Source organism: Sarcophilus harrisii, chromosome 1 (assembly GCF_902635505.1).
Source record: "Sarcophilus harrisii chromosome 1, mSarHar1.11, whole genome shotgun sequence".
NCBI lineage: Eukaryota > Metazoa > Chordata > Mammalia > Dasyuromorphia > Dasyuridae > Sarcophilus > Sarcophilus harrisii.
Genome location: NC_045426.1, coordinates 655,890,491 through 655,907,826, shown reverse-complemented (window position 1 = coordinate 655,907,826; position 17,336 = coordinate 655,890,491). Strand labels below are relative to the sequence as shown.

Sequence of the window (17,336 nt, the reverse complement as noted above, 5' to 3'; positions counted from 1 at the left end):
CATGAAATTACTTCTAAAGGAACTCGGTTCAACTTCATTAGGTTTACGGGACAGTCTTGCTTTCAGTCAAGGGCCAGTGGCGCAACGGATAACGCGTCTGACTACGGATCAGAAGATTCCAGGTTCGAATCCTGGCTGGCTCGGCTTCACTTTTCCCAAAAATTAATCTGTAGAACTTCTGGAAGCCTGTTGTGTTACAAAAAAGATGAGCCAAGAAAGCTGATAGTCATTTCATAAGTCAGAAAAGACGAGGAGTGAACTTAAAATTACGTGTATGCATCTTCTTTGTAAAAGTTCTTTGTAAAAGATAGATCATAGGCAATATTACTAGGAAAACCAAAGAATTAACTTTCAGAATCACAAACTAGATTAGGATTTCTGCACCAAATCCCACTTATTTTACTCAAATCTTTCTGATTCTTGCCATTCACATTTATAGGATAAAGAAATTTTGAAATCTTGGATTTCTTTCCCTTAAGGTTTGTAAACTTTTATATTAATATGCAAATCACTTCTTTCCTTAGTAGATGATCTTCCAGAGTTGCTTTAGATGCAGGAGTTAAAAATACTATGGATGCCCCGAGTAATTACATTAATATCCTTAAGATGTTTCAAGATAATCTCAAAACAAATAGTTAAAACATCTGTTGCATAGTAGACAGCATACAAAATGATCATGGGATTGAACTGAATTTTAAAAGGAAAAGACTTCCAGCGCATTGGGCAAGTCTTCGATGAAAACTTTTTGATAAAAGTCTCAATGAAGGAGTACAATGGGGCGTCATTGAGCATTGCAATCGGTTCCTGTGGAAGAATTATTAGCATGTAGAAACTCACAGAACATTTCCAATATTCTAATTTTTCCAAGTGCATGTCCATTGCGTGAATTCTTAAACTTTTGGAAACATTCACAGTTCCCTAGAACAATAAAGCTCTGCTTCTTTAATATTTCCGGGACAATACGGATGTTTAAGCTTTGCACCAGCAATTTCAGTGGCTAGTTGTTCCTCCTCCTCTTCCTCTTCCTCTTTCTCTTCCTCCTTCTTTTCCTTCTCCTCTTTACTTTCTTTTCCTTTTTCAGCTCTCAACAAATAGAATTGCTGTATGTACACGGTAATGCCCATTTTATTTGATATTTGTTCAGAAAAAATATAAGTTCAGAATAAAAACAAATTTGAAAGCAAAAATGTCCATTTTCTCCAACAAGTCAATTCCTGTTAGATTTGTCAATTCCTGTTTGGTTTGAAACAACACCAGAATTCCTTTTGACTAGAGAAAATATTGTCTTGGGTAACTTTAATTTTTGTGGCGCAGCACACAGAGAACTGGACTTGGGCGTCACTCTTGGTGAATTCAAGTCTAATCTCAAACAATTAAAACTCAATTAAAAGTTTAATTCGCTTGACACTGTTAGTACTTGTTTGCCTTAATTCCTTGTCTGTAAAATGAATCGAAGACTGAAGTGACTTGGAACTTCTGCATCTTTGCCAGAGGAAGGCCTCAATTAGGACTCTAATGTAATAATAGAACACGTGGAGATGTACCTTTGCTACAACTGAAGATGTTTAGGAAAAATAGAACCGAGCCAGCCAGGATTCGAACCTAGAATCTTCTGATCCGTAGTCAGACGCGTTATCCGTTGCGCCACTGGCCCTTGGCTGAAAACAAGACTGTCCCGTAAACTTAATGAAGTTGAGCCGAGTTCCTTTAGAAGTAATTTTATGGTGCCCTGGAGCATTTCTTCCCAGCCACCGCCCCCTCATTATTAAATCTGGTTGTTAGAGGAACGCCCCAAGAACCTGTTTTGTTCTCTGTGCATCTAGGACCATTTCTCTTCTTGGGACTCCGTCTGCACCCTTGGTGAGATGGTCCCCTTTCTGCTTCTCAAAGTAACCGAGGGAATGGGGATGGCGGTGGCGGTGGCGGTTGCGGTGAGAGGAGGTGGGTAACAGTAGTGAAATTCAATCCCCGGACCCGGAAGAGGTCCATTGTCGGACCTTTCACACTCAGTTTTGTAGTAGTTCCACAGTGTAAAGCGAAGGCAGCTCTCAGGACTAAAGGGGCGGTCGGGGCAGTGGAGTCTTTCACCCCTTAGATTTGAGACGGGGAAAAGAAAAGAAGTAGTGTGGAAGTTCGCCCGAACAGGGACTTGAACCCTGGACCCTCAGATTAAAAGTCTGATGCTCTACCGACTGAGCTATCCGGGCCCACATAGGGGAGATACTCCGACCATCTCACCAGCAAAGTGACAAGGTGAGTTTCTCCCTGTCTTTCTTTAGAAGTGGAGGTCTTTAAAGGAGAAAAGCTTGCTCACGCGCAATCAGTTTCAGGCTGGGACTGCTTCTAGGTTACTGGCAAACGAGCACGATGCTCGGCTTCGGGACAACAGGATGCCCTTTGCGGACGAAAACCTGAAGGGGTCTGTGGAAGGCCACAGGCCGGGGTTCCACCGCCAGAAATGTCAAGGACACCGAGCCGCTTGCGCGTCGCTTTCTCCTCCGGGCGCCCTTAGCAAGTGAGATTTCCTGGGGGCTTCGCGCTCTTCGTTTAATGGAGGACTGGCTATGCAATTGCAAAAGTTCTCAAGTCTTCGCCTTGCCCAGCGCCTGGTAGTGTGCTCCTCACGCCCCAGTTTAGCCTTAGGGGAGCAGACTCGACTTGTGGAGCGACAGAAGAGGAGACCACGAGGGGCTAAGATGGGAAGACTCGGGCTGCGACAAAGAAGCGTAACGGAAAGCTCCTCAGCCCTGGAGAAGAGGAGGTAAACTGATATTCGATTAACTTGATAGCCGTATGCTCACGAATCGCAGCTGCAACAAACTGGAGTTTGGACTAGACCTTCCCTTTCAGCTTTCCCTCCTAAGATTTTCTTCGTGACAAAGAGAGGACGGTTGCTGCATTCATTCTGGCTGTGTCTGGCAATTCATTACATTTCTAAGAATATCGAAGTAGAATACTGGGGTTTACACACCTTTCCGAAACCCTCGCTAGGGTTACCATCCCCTGTGGCTCTCATCCTCTATCGTGCCTTCCCTACTTAGCAAAATAGAAAACAAAACACATATCACTTAAATTTGATACCTTGACTTCTCTCTCTCTTCTAAATTGTAACATGGTTTCTAACTAAAAGCTTCTCATTGCTGGATTGCACACCCACTATCATGCAAATTGAATATCTCTTCAACCAATTCTGGAAACATTCAACAATGTGACAACATTCTAAGCTAGTAATCACGAACTTCCAATGAAAGAACTGCCTTTGGGATTCTTGGTCAGAGAAATTTTTTCTCTATGTTTTGAAATAGTTTTCTTGAAAACTTCAAATCTGACTTCCTAGCTCCTCAGGTTTCACTGCTGTGTTTTTGTACCTAAACCAACATTTGTTGGTGTGGTAGATATCAAGCCCTGAAAAGTCTCCAGGTCGAAAATCGTTTACGAATGTGTCTCTAGACTGAAATGTCCTTGAAATGCTTTTCTTGACTAGAGAATGTAGTTCGATTAATTTTTATTAAAGACATTTTCCTTGAATGACAATAAATGGAAGCTCTGTGTTTGTTTGTTTGTTTGTTTTTTCCTTTTTCCTTTCTTTCTTTCTTTCTTCTTTTTCTTCTTCTTCTTCTTTTTTTTTTTTGTCACAAATTGTTTTGTGAAGGATCCATCTTGCGCATTCCTCTTCCTTTCTGGTAAATAAATGGGAAAATGCGGCAAACATAACTTTCCTATTCATTATTTATGGCATCTTGGTTCTTTTCCTTTAGTATCTTCCCATCCCTCTGTCGCAGTTTGCTCACTTGAATGCTATGGATAGGCGCTCGGCAGAACCTAGGAACAAGAGAGAAATTTCTTCTTTCAAGAAGAAAAAAAGAAAAGGGAAGAGAAGGAAAGGGAACAGAACGGAACGGAAGGGAACGGAAGGGAACGGAAAGGAAGGAAAGGGAAGGAAAGGGAAGGGAAGGGAAGGGAAGGGAAGGAAAGGGAAGGAAAGGGAAGGAATAATGTTGCATTTCTCTTTCCATCATATTCAGTTTTTTGTCTCTCCTTTCTTCCATATCTAGGGAGTTATCTATTATGGGAAATTATTTTGTTTAAAGGGAGGTTGAGATGCAGTTAAGCAAAATAAACTGGTACACTAGGCGCGCTTGATAGTATGTGCGATATTCTAAATCCAATTCTAAATTGGAGTAAATTGTGTTTTAGATGGGTTAGATTGTTGTTGACGTTGTTTGTCTTTGGTTATAGAAGGAGGCCAATGGCATCAAGAGGGTTATGTCTTGATTTGCAAGAGAATTAGATATAAATAAAACAGGGCTGTGAAAAGTCATCAGCCTCATGTTTTCTTCCAGTCTTTAGAGTCCAGTGGCAAGCCATAGGTCTAGGCCATTGGAGACAACGCCGGATATACTTCGTCTCTTCTAGCTAAGGTCTTTTCCAGGAATTAGTTTGTCTGAAGATAACTTGTATTCTTTGATTAAAGACTGGGTAAGAATTGTGGTACGCCTACCAACTTTGAAAGTAAAATTGACTTTCCTGACCGGGAATCGAACCGGGCCGCGGCGGGAAAGCGCCGAATCCCCTTTCCCCAGACCACCAGGGATATTTGCGGCTTTTTCCAACCTTTCTGTTGTGATTTGGAAAAAAAAAGTTAATCTTTACAGATTAAGTTCTTTTTAAGTTTTTTTGTAATTCTCTTTCCCCTCCGTCCCACATGATTACATATTAATTCTCTACGATACGTTAGATGCCCGTATTTAAATCAAAAAAAGGGTCAGAATTGAAAGTTATCAAAATATATAGTTATCAAGATATAACTATCAATATAAATCATTTACTTATTTATCTGAACAAGTTCACACACGAAAAGTTTAGCACCCTTAATTAGAAACCGACTTCTGAAGAAATCTTGGTTTAAAAAAGAGAAGTAGGGGAAGTAGGAGCATTTCTCCTGACTTTTTGTCTTTCAGAGTTTTTATTTTACTGTGTTGTTGTGTGAAAATATTCCTGAAAAGACTTCGACGTAATGAAGAGTAATTAAGAAGCGTGTTTCCAATACATTGGGCTGGGGGGACTATTGTGAAACCGGGATCGAACCAGGGACCTTTGATCTTCCCTCTCCCCAACGGCTACACTTCCTAAACTTCCTTATTTTTTATCTTTTGTTTTAAATTTTAAATTCACCCTGGGCTTTTTTCCAGCCACCGCCCCCTCATTATTAAATCTGGTTGTTGGGAACCCCCCAAGAACCTGTTTTTTGTTCTCTGTGCATCTAGACCATTTTTTCTTGGGACTGTCTGCACCCTTGTTGAGATGGTCCCCTTTCTCTTCTCAAAGAAGAGGGAATGGGGAGGCGGTGGCGGTGGCTGAAGGAGGTGGGTAAAGCAGGAAATTCCATCCCCGGACCCGGAGGCATGGTCGGATTTCACCCTTTTGTATGTTCCAGGAAAGCGAAAGCGCTCTCAGGACTAAAGGGGCTGTCGGGCATGGGAGTCTTTCCTGTTTAGATTTGAGACGGGAAAAGAAAATGGTGGAAGTTCCCAAAGGGACTTGAACCCTGGACCCTCAGAAAAAGTCTGATGCTCTACCGACTGGCTTCCCCCAAAATAGGGGAGTTCCGACCATCTACCAGCAAAGTGACAAGGTAGTTTTCCCTGTCTTTCTTTAAAGTGGAGGTCTTTAAAGGAAAAACTTTGCCCGCAATCAGTTTTAGGCTGGGACTGCTTCTAGGTTACTGGAAGAGACGATGCTCGGCTTTCGGAAACAGGATCCCTTTGGGACGAAAACCCTGAAGGGGTTTGGGAAGGCCACAGGCCGGGTTCCAAGAAATTCAAAGGAACCGAGGGCGGTCCTTTCCCCTCGGGCCCCTTATTGAGATTTTGGGGGTTCCGGTCTTCGTTTAATGGAGGGATGGCTTAATTGAAAGTTCTCAAGTTTCCTTGGCCCTGGTGTGTGCTCCTCCCCCCGTTTACAGGGGAAAGACTGACTTGTGGGCGACAGAAGGGGAGACCACGAGGGGGTAAGATGGGAAGACTTCCGGACAAAGAACGTAGGGAAAGCTCCTCACCCTGGAGAAAGGGAGGTAAATGATATTCGTTTCTTGATAGCCGTATGCTCAGAATCAGGCAACAAATGGAGTTTGGACTAGACCTTCCCTTTCAGCTTTTCCTTAAGTTTTCCGTGACAAAGAGAGGAAGTTGGTTTCACTGGTGTGTCTGGAATTTTAATTTCTAAGAATATCGAAGAATCTGGGGTTTAAAATTTCCAAACCCTCGTAGGGTTACCATCCCTTGGCTCTCATCTCTTCGTGCCTTCCCTACTTGCAAAATGAAAACAAAAACATATCATTAAATTTGATACCTTGATTTCTCTTTTCTAAATTGTAAATGGTTTTTAAAGCTTTTTTGGGTTGCACCCCACTATCATCAAATTGAATTTCTTCTCTTTAAAATTCGAAAATTAAAATGTGACAAATTCTAATAAGTAATACGAACCAATAAAAGAACTGCCTTTGGGATTCTTGGTCAAAATTTTTTTTTGATGTTTTTTGAAAACTTAAATCTGACTTTAGCCCCGGTTTTCTGCTTGTTTTTGTACCTAAACCAACATTTGTTGGTGGTGAAATAAGCCCTGAAAAGTTCAGGTGAAAATGTTAAATGTGTCTCTAGACTGAAATTCCTTGAAATGCTTTTCTTGACTAAGAATGTAGTTCATTAATTTTTTATTAAAGACATTTTCCTTGAATGACAATAAATGGAAGCTCTATGTTTGTTTGTTTGTTTTTTCCTTTTTCCTTTCTTTCTTTCTTTCTTCTTCTTCTTCTTCTTCTTCTTCTTCTTCTTCTTCTTCTTCTTCTTCTTCTTCTTCTTCTTCTTTTCTTTTCTTCTTCTTCTTTTCTTTTCTTCTTTTCTTCTTCTTCTTCTTCTTCTTCTTCTTCTTCTTCTTCTTCTTCTTCTTCTTTTGTCACGAATTGTTTTGTGAAGGATCCATCTTGCGCATTCCTCTTCCTTTCTGGTAAATAAATGGGAAAATGCGGCAAACATAACTTTCCTATTCATTATTTATGGCATCTTGGTTCTTTTCCTTTAGTATCTTCCCATCCCTCTGTCGCAGTTTGCTCACTTGAATGCTATGGATAGGCGCTCGGCAGAACCTAGGAACAAGAGAGAAATTTCTTCTTTCAAGAAGAAAAAAAGAAAAGGGAAGAGAAGGAAAAGGGAACAAGGAAGGGGGAAGGAACGGAAAGGAAGGAAGGAAGGAAAGGAAGGAAAAGGGAAGGAAGGAAAAAGGAAAGGAAAGGAAGAAAGGAAGAATAATTTCATTTCTTTTCCATCATATTCAGTTTTTTGTCTCTCCTTTCTTCCATATCTAGGATTATCTAATGGAAATTATTTTGTTTAAAGGGGTTGAATGCAAAGCAAAATAAAAAATTAACTAAGCTTGATAGTATGCGATATTTTCAATTCAAATTAGTAAATTTTTTTGATGGTTGTTGTTGACGTTGTTTGTCTTTGGTTATAGAAGGAGGCCAATGGCATCAAGAGGGTTATGTCTTGATTTGCAAGAGAATTAGATATAAATAAAACAGGGCTGTGAAAAGTCATCAGCCTCATGTTTTCTTCCAGTCTTTAGAGTCCAGTGGCAAGCCATAGGTCTAGGCCATTGGAGACAACGCCGGATATACTTCGTCTCTTCTAGCTAAGGTCTTTTCCAGGAATTAGTTTGTCTGAAGATAACTTGTATTCTTTGATTAAAGACTGGGTAAGAATTGTGGTACGCCTACCAACTTTGAAAGTACAAAAGGTGACTTTCCCTGACCGGGAATCGAACCCGGGCCGCGGCGGTGAAAGCGCCGAATCCTAGCCACTAGACCACCAGGGATATTTGCAAGGCTTTTTTCCAACCTTTCTGTTGTGCATTTGGAAAAAAAAAAGTTAATCTGTTTACAGATTAAGTTCCTTTTAAGTTTTTTTGTAATATCTCTTTCCCTCCGTCCACATCGATTACATATTAATTAAGGCTCTACTGTATACGTTAGATGCTCCGTATTTAAATCAAAAAAAGGCAGTCACGAATCATGAAATGATTATCAAAATATATAGTTATCTAAGATATAACTATCAATATAACTATCTATTTACTTATTTATCTGAACAAGTTCACACACGAAAAGTTTAGCACCCTTGAATTAGAAACCTTGTGACTTCTGAACATGAAATCTTAGTTTAATAGAGAGAGAAGTAGGGGAGAGTAGGAGCATTTCTCCTGACTTTTGTCTTTCAGAGTTTCTTATTTTTACTGTGTTGTTGTAGTGAAAATATTCCTGAAAGAGACTTCGACGTAATGAAGAGTAAGTAAAAAGCGTGTTTGCCAATACATTGGCGTTGCGGGCGACTATTGCTGAAACCCGGGATCGAACCAGGGACCTTTAGATCTTCAGTCTAACGCTCTCCCAACTGAGCTATTTCAGCTTCCTAAACTTCCTTATTTTGTTATCTTTTGTTTTTTAAATTTTCATTCCTAAAGCGTTATCTCTTTATTTTTAGTTCCTAAGAGATAAATTTACTGGTTTTAATTTTAAGAAAAGTTTTTAGGAATAGGAAAGAAAGAGTGAGACTCAGAACCTTAATATTTTATGGTATCATACTAAGGACTGTGGGTCCCTCACTAGTCTCCTTTAAATATACTTGATGAAGTAGAAATACTTTATTCTGCCCAGGTTTTCTCAAACTTTTTCCACTCGCGATCCCTTTTTGCCAGAGAAATTTTTAGGTGACCTCAGGTATATAGGTACATAAAATAGTTATGCAAAGCAAACATTTGCTGATATTAAATTATAATTTCGCAATCTCCACGTTGTTACAAGACCCCCTGTGAAGTAGCGAACCACAGTTTAAGAAGCAAAACTTTAGTCACCTACTGTGGCCCGGCAAACTGTTTTAGGATAAATCGTGTAATTTTTTCTGGGAAAATATCTATCTAATTACCATCAAGAAAATTAAGGGATATTACATATTCCTTAAACCTCTCATTTTCTTGGGGCCACAGACAAAAGAAGACTTGGAACCTTACTTTGTCGCGGATCTCAGACTCAATTATGCTAGAGAATCTCCATAGCTGCTTCAGACTGTATCAGTGAACTATTATAAGACTGGAACAAAATCGGAAGATGCATGAGTGATTTCCCCACGTCTGGTATTCAAAGCTAGCAGTCTCCCTCGATTAAGTATATAAACCAAGTAACGCCTATACTATAGGTGTATTAATAATGGTTAGACCTGAAGAATCTCAGTCCTGTAAGTAATCACACCCAACTTCTACCTACTCCATAAGTAATCTGAGACCTGAAATCAGAGTCCAAGTGTGGTAATTCTACTGTCCCTAATTCAGAAAATAGTTTGTTACAATGATATTTACATTTTTTCATTTAACTTTTTTACTAAGTTTTATTTTCTCCAGTTAGCAAAGATTAGTTTTCTTTCTCTCCTCCCCTCAGACTCACCCCAAAAGAAAAATAAAACAAATATTCATAGTCAAGGAAAATAAAATTTCACATTGTCTCTGTCCCAAAATGTGTCATATTCTGCATCTTTAATTTATCACCTCTCCATGAGGAGTTGTTTCATGGTAGATCATTGTATTGGTTAGAATTCCTCAGTCTTTCAGAACTTTTATTTTTACTGTTATAGTGTAAATTGTTCTAGACAATAATGAGATTATGTGATGATCAAATCTGATGGACATGCTTCTTTTCAATAATGAGGAGATTCAGCACAATTCCAATAGATATGAAATGGATAGGGCCATCTGCATTCAGTGGAGACTGAATGTGCTTCACAATAGTATTTTTACCTTTTTGTTGTTGCTTGCTTTTTGTTTTCTTTCTTATTTTTCTTTTTTTATCTTATTTTTCTTGTACAGCATGATAAATGTGAAAATGTCTAGAAGAATCATACATGTTTATCAAATATTAGATTACTTGATATCTAGGGGAGGGGATGAGAAAATGGAGAAAAATTTGAAATTCAAGGTTTTACAAGGGTGAATATTGAAAACTATCTTTTCATGTATTTTGAAAATAAAAAGCTATTATTAAAAAAAAAGTAAATTGTTCTAGATATGGTCCTTTAACTCGAAGAAATCTTCCCAGGTTTCTCTGAATCATTTTTTTTTTTGTCATTTCTTACATTAGAACAGTATTGATATAGTTACTCAATAGTTTGCATACTATGTAATGTTATGATCTAGCCAAACCATAATTTCAATCATTCCCTAATTGATAGGTACCGCTTTACCTTCCAAACCTTTGCAAGCACAAATAGAGCTGTTAAAAATATGGACATATGAGTCTGTTTACTTTTTCTTTAATCTCTTTTATGTATGAACCTTGCAGAAGTATCACTAGGTCAAAATTAACTTTCTGGGTCATATTTCCAAATGGTTTTCTAAAATTGCTTGTCCGTACCAATTTATAGCTTTATCAACTGCAAGACTATGCCTACGTTCCCACAACTCTGCCAACATTTGATATTTTCTTTTAATTCTGGTTCTTCTTTCATCCCCTTCCCTTTTATAAGTCCTTAAAAAAAGTGTTTGTTGAAAACATCAATTTGGGCATTCTACTACTACCCAAATTTAACTCATCTCTAAAAAAAAAATTGCTGTTTCTTTTTAAAATACATGCAAAGGTAGTTTTCAACATTTACCCTTGCAAAATCTTGTGTTCCAAATTTTTATCACTTTCTGTCCTCATTCCCCTCTTCTAAACAGCAACGAATCCAATTCAGGTTAAATATATACAATTCTTTAAAATATATTTCCACATTTATCATACTTTAGTTAACCTTTACAGACTGGAACATCAGTTACTTGTCCCACCTGTTATTAATGGGGGGCAGTAATTCCAAGCAGGAGCCTGGATAGCTCAGTCGGTAGAGCATCAGACTTTTAATCTGAGGGTCCAGGGTTCAAGTCCCTGTTCAGGCGTTGCTATTTTGACTAGAATTTACAGATAACGTCATTGTTTCCTACAATAACTCTTTTATTTTTTTAATAGCCTTTTATTTACAGGATATATGCATGGGTAACTTTACAGCATTAACAATTGCCAAACCTCTTGTTCCAATTTTTCACCTCTTACCCTCCACCCCCTCCCCCAGATGGCAGGATGACCAGTAGATGTTAAGTACATTAAAATATAAATTAGATACACAATAAGTATACATGACCAAAATGTTATTTTGCTGTACAAAAAGAATCAGACTCTGAAATATTGTACAATTAGCTTGTGAAGGAAATCAAAAATGCAGGTGGGCATAAATATAGGGATTGGGAATTCAATGTAATGGTTTTTAGTCATCACCCAGAGTTCTTTCTCTGGGCATAGCTGATTCAGTTCATTACTGCTCCATTGGAAATGATTTGGTTGATCTCGTTGCTGAGGATGGCCCTACAATAACTCTTATTGCCGTTTTTCTTCTATCAATGTAAAACCTCTTCCTTGCGTAAGCTATAAAAAAATTCCTTCTGAGTTGGATGTGCCGAATTTTAATCAATACAAGAAATATTAGGACGGTAAAATTGACCTAAAGACTTCTCCCTTCCTCTAGAAATCAACTGTTGTTTTAAGGGAGACTGACCTGGTTCCTCAGATCTATATTTACATAAACCTGAGGCCCGCGTTTTCCCTTCTTTATGAAATGACAGCCCTCTTCGTCTCCTCTCCGCTCCCCTCCCTCACTTTTGGTAAATAATCTTTGCAAATATTTTTAAAAATATTTCAGTCAAATTCAGTTAAGCATTAAAAGGATTTATATGAATAAAAATATTTATAGCGACGCGCGCGCTTGCAAATTACAACTCAAGGGAATGCCCATCAAATGGGAAATGGCTGAACAAGTTATACAATCTGGATGGGATGAGATTAACTCTCTTGTGCTGTAAGAAATGAGAAAGGGGGTGACTTTAGAGAAAACAGGAAAGACTTTTATGAATGGATGCAGAGTGATGTGAGCAAAATCAGGAGGACATTTTACAAGCTAATAGTAATATTGTGAAGGGCTTAGAAACCGATCAGTGCAGTGGCCAAGTGCAATTTCGGAGGTCACAAGATGAAACATCACTGGATAGGTGATGGACTTAGAATGTAGACGGAAATATATTTTGGGTGTGTGTGAACGGATATGATTAATTAAGGAAAGTATTTTGCTTGACTAGACACGTTTGTAAACATGAGTTTTGTTTTTCTTGTTTTCCCAGTTGGGGGAGAGAAAGGTTGGAGGGAAAGAATGAAGATCTGAAAATAAAATTTAATTTAAAAGAGCTAAAGCATACTATATTTTAAAAATAGCACACAAATCTTAAACAGACAAAACAAGATAGCAAAGAATTTATTGAGGAATTCATTTGTAATTTTCATCTTCATCACATAAAATAACTATGCTAATAGTAATATTAATATTACTATGACTAATATAATAATAATAATATTTATATGAGATGTAAATGTCCTATCTCTCTTAAAATCTCTGAAACACTGTGTAATTAATGATATTGCTATTCCCAGTTCTTTCAAAACAAGTTAAGAAAGATTTTTTGCTTTAAAAGAAAGTCTTTTTTGTCCTACAGTTACAGTAGGACATTTTTTAACATGGAAATGTTAATCAATAGTAGCAATATTTACTCTTTATTCTGATGTTGTCATAATATTAAAAAAAAAAACCCATACTGCCAGAAACTAATCTTAACTGTTCTTGTTCACATTAAATACTTTGTCTATTTATGTATGGCAATACATATTTATTCATATTTAAGTCTTTGAAATAAAATTTAAATTGCTTCTATAGAGTAGATCTGTCTATAATACTGTGAGAAATGATTAATTTGATCTATTCTAATCAGTGTTAATCAGTTTAATATACTTCCATAGGGATTATAGTGATTATAATTCTATATATTGAGCCCCACAGCTGTATGAACTACAAATTGTAAATTCATTTGCTTAATCCTAGGAAGCCAACTAAAGGCCCTCTCCACCCTTGTTGTTCCTTGTTATGATGACCAAGTCTAGCATAGGTGACTAAGTTACATGGAAAGCCCTTGTACCTCTGGACTACTCTCTCTCTCTCTCTCTCTCTCTCTCTCTCTCTCTCTCTCTCTTCCTTTTTATTATAGCTTTTTAGTTACAAGATATATGCATGGTTTTTTAGCCTGGACAATTGCAAAACCTTTTGTTCCAATTTTTCCTGTCCTTCCCCCTACCCTCTCCCCCAGATGGCAGGTTGACCAATACATGTTAAATATGTTAAAGTATGAGTTAAATACAATATATGTATACATTGGACTACTCTCTCTTGACTAACATAAGTAGGTGACTAATTTTTGACCAACCTGAGACATTTTCTCCACCACCCCCATTCAATTTCTAGCTGATATATCATTTAAAAAAAAAAATAAATTCCATTTCAATGGAATGCTGTATTTTGTGTGACTCCTCTATAGTATTTAAGTATCAGATTTGATATCAAACCTTATAAAAATAAGGCCTTGGAAGATAAGGGGCATCTCAGGTCATGAGGAAGATCTGAAGTCCACTTCAGTAGAAGGGACCATTTCCTTTATGGACCCTTTAATAAAGTGCCACAAGTTCAGTTTTATCTTGTGTTTTTTCTTGCAGAGTGAGCAGTTATAATCCTCACATTACTGAACAGGCTTTTATACCTATTTCATCTACAGGGTAGATTTCTTAATTGGTTTAATATTTGTTATGGGCCAGAACTCTGTACTTGAAACAAGGATTCTTACAAGGTGCTAACTCAGTGGAATTGATAAGACAATGGCTATCTAGTTTAGTATGGTGATTAATAGTTTTCTAATTTGGTACATGTACTTAGTACTTAATGTAATTCTATAAGATTCACACCTATGATAATGCAATTAAATAGAGGATATAAGCTGGGACAACCTTAGCCAGAATCAGACTCGGAGGAGACAGAGGACTGAAGGTGGGAGCTCAATCTCTCAGAGCCTAGGAGAGACATTCATTCCATCTTCATCAACCTCATGGTGGCTGGCCTGTCCTCCTGCTTCCCTCCCCGCCCCCTCCCACCGAGACCAAGGCCCATCTGAAGGGCCTCAAGAAAGCTAACTGAGCCCCAGGCAAGGAGACAATACAGAATTTGGACTTTGGACTTTAACACCTGGCTATTCTTGTGGTGATTAATCTGCTGAAACGAAGGCTGGTCCAGAGACCTCCAGGAAACCAAGAACACTACAAATATGATTTTGTGTATTTATTTTCCATAACTTTTTCAAAATTCTGATACCTTTGTCTTTTTCGTCTCATAAATCTGAGAATCTTAATTTGATTTATTTAGAGGATTTAGTTTTTCAAAAATTTTTTTTACATATTTGCAAATTATAGGTGAAAATTTTTTTTTTTACAAAGAGATTTTGCTTTCTCTCCTTGAGAAAAATGATAATTTCTTCTTCTAGCTTAAATACCTTTTATAGTGCTCTGGTGGTTAGGTGTGATGGCATATGTCTAAAATCTTGACTACTAGGAGAGACTGAAATAGTAAATCATTTGTTTTCTAGAATTCTGAACTGAAACTGGGTTAAAACCAAAAATCTGATATCTGAACTAATTCTTGTAACAGGTCTAGTGATATGGAGACCTGCTGCACTGAATAGGATGAATCTGTAAATGAAAGTACATGAGTCAGGCAGGAATAATCAAAGCAGTCCATTTATTGATCTGAGAGGAGAATTTAAATACTCTTTAAGCTAGTGTTGCAATTACACAAGATGTTTTCATTTAACAGTATACATACCAAGGTTACATGTATCATGCTTAACATTCTAGCTTGAAATAAGCATTAAGCAGTAACTAACAGTAATAATCTACTTCTAGTAATAGTCACAAATTGCATAGTTTGTGATACTTTGTTCCCATTACATGCATTGTTCAGTGAGAGATTCATCAAGTCAGGGAAGATGGTGAGCCAAGAAAAATCCAATCTAGAAAAAAAAAAATCCACCTGAGAAAGAAAACAAAATGCAAGCAAACATAACAGAAAATTTGAAAATACTATGCTGTGGTCCACACTCAGTTCCCACAGGCCTCTCTCTGGGTGTAGATGGCTTTCTTCACTGAACAATTAGAACTGGTTTGAATCATCTCATTGCTGAAGGGAGCCATGTCCATCAGAAATGATTATCATATAGTCTTCTTGTTGTCATGTATAATGATCTTCTGGTTCTGCTCATTTCAGTTCATGTAAGTCTCTCCAGGCCTCTCTGAAATCATTCTGTTGGTGCTAAGAATGTAAAGTTCTAAGAGAATCAGGCTATTTACCGGCCTCTTAAAGAACAACTTAGAGAAACATTCAAGAATTGAAAAATGGCTTAAAAATCTCTCACACAAAATCAACCAAAATATACAAACTAAAGCAATAATTTGATTAATATTTTTAACGAGTGATTAATGCATTGTTTTTACTTAGCTGTTATTTTCCAATACATTTCCTTAAATTAACACACACCAAGTAATAGCATTCATACAGCAATTAGGGCTATATGGTTGGAATAATATGTAATACTTCATAAACCTAGATGAAACATGTCATATCCTTTGATAAAATTATATGTTTCTAATGTTGAGCTATTTGATAATCCCAAGGTGGTAAGAATTTTTTTTTCCCTGGGTCTTCAGTAGCTGCAGTTATAGCTCCCGCAGGAGCAGTTAACTCCCAGGCTACTCCTCCATATCTCATATGATGGCTCTGAGGTCACTTTATTGGAAGCATAGCTAATTTTCGAGCCTCTTGAATTCAGCCACAGAGTAGACTCCCATCAAGGTATATGGAGAAATAATGGTCAAGGTAGTAATGATGGTTGATTCGATTGATACGTACAGCCTCCTGTCTCTTACTTAGGGAGCTTTACTGCTTGAGTTAACTTCCGGGAGAATATCTAATGATTTTTAAAAACTGCTGGTTTATATATGGTTATTTTTTATTTTTAAGACAAGTTTAATCATTAATTTAAAAAAAATGAATTTCATTTATGTTTTAGTTTGATGACTTTTCAAAATACTTTTTAGTCCTTTATGGTTTATTTACATTTAGGTAAAAATGTTCCCAGATAGAAAATGGCATTTCCTTCAGACATATCTTCATATGTAACATATATCTAACTACATATGTCTTCTTCCTTCTTTAATTCCACAAACGGAAATTGTTTCAGTTGCCTTCTTAGCGCAGTAGGCAGCGCGTCAGTCTCATAATCTGAAGGTCCTGAGTTCGAGCCTCAGAGAGGGCAAATGTGTTTTTTTTTCTCAAAGGAAAAATGGATAAAGGAATAAAACAATGTGGGAATCTCTTTTTTTTCGAAACGGGTCTTGGGGATCGGGGTGGAGAAGGAAAACCGTCATCGCCAAAAAGAAATCTTGGCAAAACCCTCGATTCCCAGAAGAGTAAAGGAAGGATCACACACATACTGAAAAATATCAAATAATCTGAAGTTTACAAGCATTTATCCAGGATTTACCTTGTATCAGGTACTATGCTGTACTCTGGGAAAAGGCAAAAGCCAGAACCTGCTCTCAAAGAGTTCACAGTTTGACTGGAGATAAAACGGACATAACTAAGTACAAGCATATTATTAAAATATTGTTTTCCAAAAAAAACCAACTAAGCAAAAAAAGCTCAAATTACTGGGAAACTATGTAAGATACAATAATTTGAATGCAAACTACTTAAGAACATGGTGTTGTCTTTTGAACCTTGAGGGAGCCACAGAGAGATCTGGTGTAGGAAGAGAGGTAGAATTTCTATTTTAAAAGGATTGAAGGTAAAGTGAGAAATATCAGTGCTTTTTGTCAGTTCTGGAAACTGAATGGATGCCCATCAGTTAGAGAATGGCTGGATAAGTTATGGCACATGAATGTTATGGAATATTACTATTCTATAAGAAGTGATAAGCAAGATGATTTCAGAGAGGCCTGGAAGACTTACATGAACTGATGCTGAGTGAAGTAGAAGCAGGAGAACATTGTACAAGGCAACAAGAAGATTATATAATGATCAATTCTGATGGAAGTAGCTCTTTTTCAACAATGAGATGATTGAGGCCAGTTCTAAGACATGTGATGGAGAGAGCCATCTGCACCCAGAGAGAGGTCTGTGGGAACTGAGTGTGGACCACAACATAATACTTTTCACTTTTTGGTTGTTGTTTGCTTGCATTTTGTTTTCTTTCTCATTTTTTTCTTTTTGATCTGATTTTTTTATGCAACATAATAATTGTGAAAAATATGTATAGAAGAATTGCACATGTTTGACATG

The 17,336-nt window shown here is 37.4% G+C and overlaps 7 non-coding genes across 7 annotated transcripts; 3 read left to right on the top strand and 4 right to left on the bottom strand.

Moving 5' to 3' along the window:
* Nucleotides 1-70: 70 nt before the first annotated feature.
* Nucleotides 71-143, top strand: TRNAR-ACG. The gene has a single exon. It is a non-coding gene; the product is annotated as a tRNA-Arg (tRNA).
* Nucleotides 144-1,581: 1,438 nt separating this feature from the next.
* Nucleotides 1,582-1,654, bottom strand: TRNAR-ACG. The gene has a single exon. It is a non-coding gene; the product is annotated as a tRNA-Arg (tRNA).
* A 480-nt stretch (nucleotides 1,655-2,134) lies between these two features.
* TRNAK-UUU lies at nucleotides 2,135-2,207 on the bottom strand. Its single transcript has one exon. It is a non-coding gene; the product is annotated as a tRNA-Lys (tRNA).
* Nucleotides 2,208-7,800: 5,593 nt separating this feature from the next.
* On the bottom strand, nucleotides 7,801-7,872 carry TRNAE-UUC. The gene has a single exon. It is a non-coding gene; the product is annotated as a tRNA-Glu (tRNA).
* A 517-nt stretch (nucleotides 7,873-8,389) lies between these two features.
* Nucleotides 8,390-8,462, bottom strand: TRNAF-GAA. The gene has a single exon. It is a non-coding gene; the product is annotated as a tRNA-Phe (tRNA).
* A 2,442-nt stretch (nucleotides 8,463-10,904) lies between these two features.
* Nucleotides 10,905-10,977, top strand: TRNAK-UUU. Its single transcript has one exon. It is a non-coding gene; the product is annotated as a tRNA-Lys (tRNA).
* Nucleotides 10,978-16,238: 5,261 nt separating this feature from the next.
* On the top strand, nucleotides 16,239-16,311 carry TRNAM-CAU. Its single transcript has one exon. It is a non-coding gene; the product is annotated as a tRNA-Met (tRNA).
* The last annotated feature ends 1,025 nt before the right edge of the window (nucleotides 16,312-17,336 follow it).